Source organism: Lissotriton vulgaris, chromosome 8 (genome assembly GCF_964263255.1).
Source record: "Lissotriton vulgaris chromosome 8, aLisVul1.2, whole genome shotgun sequence".
Taxonomy (NCBI): Eukaryota; Metazoa; Chordata; class Amphibia; order Caudata; family Salamandridae; genus Lissotriton; species Lissotriton vulgaris.
Genome location: NC_141696.1, coordinates 1,354,698,886 through 1,354,704,814, shown reverse-complemented (window position 1 = coordinate 1,354,704,814; position 5,929 = coordinate 1,354,698,886).

Sequence of the window (5,929 nt, the reverse complement as noted above, 5' to 3'; positions counted from 1 at the left end):
CTTTTCTATAAAGGTCCTGGTAAAACCAACGGAAGACCTCAGAAATTACAGCAGGATCAGTCGGAAGAACCCCCTTTCTCATCCCTGATCTGCTGAATAGTATTACGGCTAAATTGATCTCTTACCACGAAGGAAAGGGTTTGCCCCATTTCTTTGCTATTTTCAAAGTACGCCATCTGCTGGGCCCTTCTGTTTTTGACTGCCCTATCCCAGATTTGTTTTCTAAGGGAGGCCCAAAGAGTTATAGACTGTCCCACAAGCCGATCGGCATGAGGCCCGTCCTTCAGTGGGTCTTGTAGAGTGCAGCTTGGCACCTCGGGGTGGTCTTCAGGTGCTGGGTGGTTGTGCAAACATCGGTCCAAGAGGTGGTGGTCCAAAAGCCAGGTTTTGAGCTGTTTTCTGAAGTCCTTCAGAGATGGGGAGGTGCGCATGTGGACGGGAAGGTCGTTTCAGGACTTTGTGCCAAGATAGGAGAAGGAACAACCTCCGCAGAAGCTGCAACGGATGCAGGGGAGATGGGCTAAGGCGAGGGTGAAGGATCGGACCTCTCTGTTCGACCATGTTTATGTCAAATGGTTTTTATGTAGGAGGTTCCAGTTTTGTGGAGGGCTTTGTAGGCATGCGTGAGGAGTTTGAAGAGGCATCTCTTCTAAACTGGGAGTCAGTAGAGGGCCCTGAGGTGTGAGGTGATGCTGGCTCTTCTGGGAATGTCAAGGATGAGTTTAGGCTCCGAGTTCTGGATCGTTTGGAGTCGATTCAGGAGCTATTTAATGGGTCCAGTGTAGAGTAGGTTGGCGTAGTCGATATCGCTGGAGATGACGGTTTTGGTGACTATCTTCTAGGGTGAGATGGGGATCCATCGGAAGATCTTGCTGAGCATGCGGAGGGTGTGGAAGCAGGCAGAGGAGACAGCGTTGATCTATTGCTTCATGGTGAATTGGGTGGTGTACAGGATGATGCTGAGGTTGCGAGCGTGGACAGTAGGGGTGGATCTGGGGCAGAGAACGGGGGGTTACCGGGTGTCGTCTATGGGGGAGAGCTTGTTGCTGAAGATGATGACCTCAGTCTGGTCCGAGTTGAGTTTCAGGCAGTTGGACATCATGCAGGTGGCAATATCAGTCACGGTGGTTTGGAAGTTGATTCTTGTGATGTCTGCATCTTGTGTGAGGGATAGGACAAGCTGTGTGTCATAGGCATAGGAGATGACGTTAAGTCCATAGGTGATGTTTGCCAGAGGTGCCATGTAGGTTTTTTTAGAGGGTGGGGTTAAGGGAGGAGCCCTGGGGGATGCCACATATATCTTTGGGTGGGGAGGAGAAGGGTGGTAGGTGGATCCTCTGTGTTTGGCCAGAGAGGAAGGAGGAGATCCAGTCAAGTGCCTGCCCTGGTTGCCTAAGTGGTGGAGTCTGGTGATGAGAGAGTGTTTGGAGACGGTGTCGAAGGCTGCCGAGAGGTCGACGAGGATGAGGGCAGCGGATCGGCCTAGGTCAAGGAGACGTCTGATGTCATCTGATGCTGCGATCAGGGCGGGCTCTGTGCTTTGATTAGGCCAAAAGCCTGATTGGGAGGGGTCGAGCAGGTTGTTTTCTTCGAGGTATTCCGTGAGCTGGTGGTTGATGACTTTCTCCAAGACTTTGGTGGGGAAGGAGAGGAGCGAGATGTCTCGGTAGTATTTGAGTACCTTGGCGTTAGCTGTGGGTATCTTCAGGACTGGTTTGACTTCAGCGTACTTGCTTCCAAGCGTTGGGGACGGTGGTTGTGGTGATGGAGGTGTTGAGGAGTCCTGCGAGGGAGCATCTTATTACTTCTCTTCCTAGGTTGTAGATGAGGTGGGGGCAGGTGTCCGAGGGAGATCCAGAATAGAAGGAGTTCATGATTAAGATGGTGTCTACGGTTGAGAACTGCTTCCAGTCAGTGATTCAGTGGGGGTGGGAGGCAATGGTTATGGTGCAGAGGTGGTTGAGGGTGGTGGGTTAGGGGTTGAAGTTGCCGTAAATGTCAGAGATCTTGAGGTGTAAGTAGTCGGATAGCTAGTTGCAGAGGGCTTGGGATGGGCGGATCATGTTCTCAGTGTCAGAGGGCTGGAGAATTCTCGGACAATGCAGAAGAGTTATATGGTGTGGTTGGTGCTTGCATCGATGTGGATGGTGAGGGCTTCTTTCTTGGTTTCTCAGAGCTGATGGTGGTAGTTGTAAAGGGTGGTCCTGAAGGAGTCGAGGTTGGCAGGGGTTTTGTTGGAGCACCAGTGTCTCTCCAGTTTCTTACAGTGGTGCTTGAGGATAAGTAGTTTTGGGGTGAACCAGCTGGCTTGCTTAGCAGATCTTCTGCTGGTGGTGTTCTTCCCGGGGCAATGGTATCAGCGGTTGAGTAGATCCAGTTGGAGAACTTTTGGACGCTGAGTTCGATTGAATCAGTAGGAACAGGTCTTATTTCATTGAGTGCAGCGGTCCAGAGGGGTTTGGCGACTTTGATCCAGTTGTGTCTAGGGAGGGATTGGTGTTTCGTCAGGGGTTCCAGCAGACTGTCAATGGAGAAGTGAACAATGCTGTGGTCTGTCCAGTACAGCTCGGTGGTGTGGGAGAACTTGGTGTGGTCATTAGTGGAGAAGATGAGGTCCAGGGTGTGTCCAGCGCTGTGCTTGGGGTTCTCTAGGTGGAAGTTCAGGTCTCCCAGGAAGATGTAGTGGTTGGAGTCTATAGCCAGGGGGGCAATGAAGTTCGGGATGGCGCTGCGGGAGCTGGAGTGGGGATTAGCAGTCAGTAGGCGAGGGTTCCTTTGATGGTGGTTGTGGGTTTGCTCATGATCGATGTTGCTGCATCATCCAGGGCATTGCAGTCAAGGGAGTACTATTGGATGATGGCGATGCCTCTGCCGGTTCTGTGGAGGATGTTGCGGTGGATCATCTTGTACCTGGTGGGGGTGTAGGGATGGCTATGTTGAGTGTGGACGCAGGGTGAGATAGGTTTCGGTGGTGAACATTACGTTGGGGGCGAGGGTGAATATGGTGTCCCAGATTTACATGGTGTGCTTGCCGAGTGATCTGACTTTGAGTAGCGTGCAGTGGAGCTGTGGTTTCTGGGAGGGTGTGTGTTGCTGATTGGAGGTTGTGCGGATTCTTACATCGCCGGAGAAATGGCATTGGTGCAGGTGAAGGGTCCTTCGATGGAGCATGGAGAGGTGTTATTGCAGTTGTCTCGTGGCTTGGGTTCAAGGTTTTTTTTTTGGGTGGAATAACAGCATTGGGCTGAAGAGGGGTTCGGGCACTGGGCGTGGGCCTTGCACAGACTGGCTCAGACGGGCTTGCCTTTGGCACACCAGCTGCGCGTTCATGCAGCGGCCTCCATTAAGTAGCCCTGAGAGTTGAAAGGGAAAGTCCGGGAGGCAGGAGGGCAGTTGCTGGAAGGACGGGGAAATGGGGACAGGAGTGAACCGGTCTGTGGAGGGGAAAGGAATGCAGTGAGGGGGTTGGGGGAGGAGGAGAAAGAGTGGCTTTAAGCAAGAGAAAATGGGGTACAAAGAGAGAAAAGAGAACGTAGTAAAGTGAAAATAAAGGGTCCAGAGAAAAAGAGAAAACGGATTAGAAGTGTAAAGAAGGGCAATGGGAGAGATGGGAAAACAGAGCGAGAGAGTAGATAAGGGCACGGAGAGAGAAGAGGAAATGGAGCAGAAGTGAAAATATAGGTTACAGAGCAAGATAGCAAAGATAAGACATTTGGAGCAGATGTTAAAATAAAGGGCACAGAGAAAGATGGGAGAGATAAGAAAATGGAGCAGAAGAGAAATAGAGGGCAATGAGAGATATAAGAAACAGAATGGGCAGAGGGCTGCAAGTGGACTGGTGAGACTGTCCGGGCTTGAACTGCTGCTCCTCAGCTGGAGGGCCGGGAGCGGTCCCTCTGTGTTGTGGCAGTGGCGGGAGAGTGGTTGACGATGTGAGAAGTTGGCCCGATATGCAGTGCTCACTATTCTAGTGATCACTATGCATCAGTCCAAACAACCCTTATGGTGATTGGTTGTAAGTCAACCTTAGACCAGCTATCCTAGTAGCGTGGATACGAGCAGTCTTCGGGCTAAACTCTAGAGGGCGTGTTAAGGCAGCTGTTATACCATCACATACCCCTTGAACACCAAGTGAAAGGACACCACACAAGTGTTATGAAAATAAACAGTATATTTATTAGAATCACAACAGCCCTGTACTCTTTATGAGGACAGGGTACTAAGCACACAACGAAACTCTTAGGAAAATACTTCAAGTGCACAATCAATACAAGTGCCCGAGGGCACGGAAAGTTTAGTGGTCTCGGGCGGACCCGATAAGGCAAGTCGGAAGCGATAGGGACTCGGGACCCTTAAATAAGGAGGCTATGCGGGCACCGAAATGCCGAAGTTACCTAGCCCCAAGGGCTGCGGCTGCACAAGTCTTTACAGACGTCGGGAGTCTTCGCTGACGAGCCAGGAGCCGGAAGGAAGGAGTTGCTGGCCGGCGACCAGTGGAAATAGTTCGTAGAGATCCAAGCCTGGATCAGAGATGGATGACACCTGAAAGCAGAGGGGACCAAGTTCGAAGCTACTAGCCAGTAGTCAGAGGGTACCAGGAGGGCACCGGATGATCGTCACCTCGACTAGGTGACTGGGCGACGCTAGGCTCTGCAGTCTCACGGACCAGGAGGCGTTGTTGGCGACCAGGATGGAGGTGCGAGCTGTCCCACGAAGGTTGATGCTGTCGGCGTCGCTGGGCCCAGGATTGGGGCAACAAGCCTTGGCAAATTTCAGGGCCACGTGGTGGGCCTAAAATGGCGTCTTGAGTGGACCAGGAGGGTCCGGGGTGCTCCTCTCTCAGAAGGGAGCAAAGGCCAGTCTGGAGCAACCAGACCAGCAGCGTTGTTTGTCGGGTGTCGTCAAGAAGGTCACAAGCCAGAGGCTAGTGGCCAGACAACGTGCTGAACAGCAAAGAGCAGAAGGGCCCCACGCAGATCTTGGAGATGCTGGAAGGCTGCACTTCGGTGCTGGAGCTGCTCAGGGTCGGGGCTTCTCGGACCCCAGAGCACTCACCAGAGGATCCCTCGGTGGTCGTGCTGGTTAAGAAATCGTGCAGGTCTTGATGATGGCCGGTCCCTCGAGGTCTCGTCGCACCCACAGATCTCAGCTGAGCTGACGATGTGGGTAGAGGTCAGAGGTGCCAGGGAAGCCGGTTCTCGTCGAGCTGGGCAGTCGGATTCCTGAGGAAGGACGTGCAGCAAACCGCAGAGTTCTTAGATGGTGCCTGCGGATGCAGGGTGACTACTCCTTAGCCACAAGGGAGAAATCTTGAGAAGAGTCGAGAGTTCCTTTCGTAGAAAGTATTCTTGATTCAAAGATGATCTAATTTGGAAGGGTCCCCGCTCCTGCCTTTATCCTAAAGAAAGGGGTGGGTACGTGACTAGTCCTGCCCTGGGGGTGGGACCAGGAAGGGGGGTGGTTACACCTCTCTCCCATGCCGGACTTTCCCCAGGTCAGGGGCTGGGGCGCCCCTGGAACTGGTTCTAGCCGGCAGATGCGTAGTGAGCACCGGGGTGCCACTCCGCAGTCACCTTCTTGTAAAGCCCTGCCTACCCAGGATACACAAAACCCTGTCTGGGATGGTGCGAACACCGCCCCGGACAGGAAACCCTTTGTCCAAGCTCTCCTCGCTGGAAGGACTCCCAGCAGCAGGAGGTCAGACTCGTGTCTGTGGTGGCAGCATCCATTTTGTGGAGCTGAGGCTTCAGTTAACTTTAACCGGGGTTCACCGCTACGTACATGTCGTGTCCCTCTAGAAGGGCGGAATGCTAACCTCGTCGCCAGCATTGGTGAGGGGTCAGCATCCCGATTCGTATGACACCTTACTCGGCATGTCTTGATAACGCGATACCGAAGTTAGCGATATGGTATGCGTTATCATGGAACA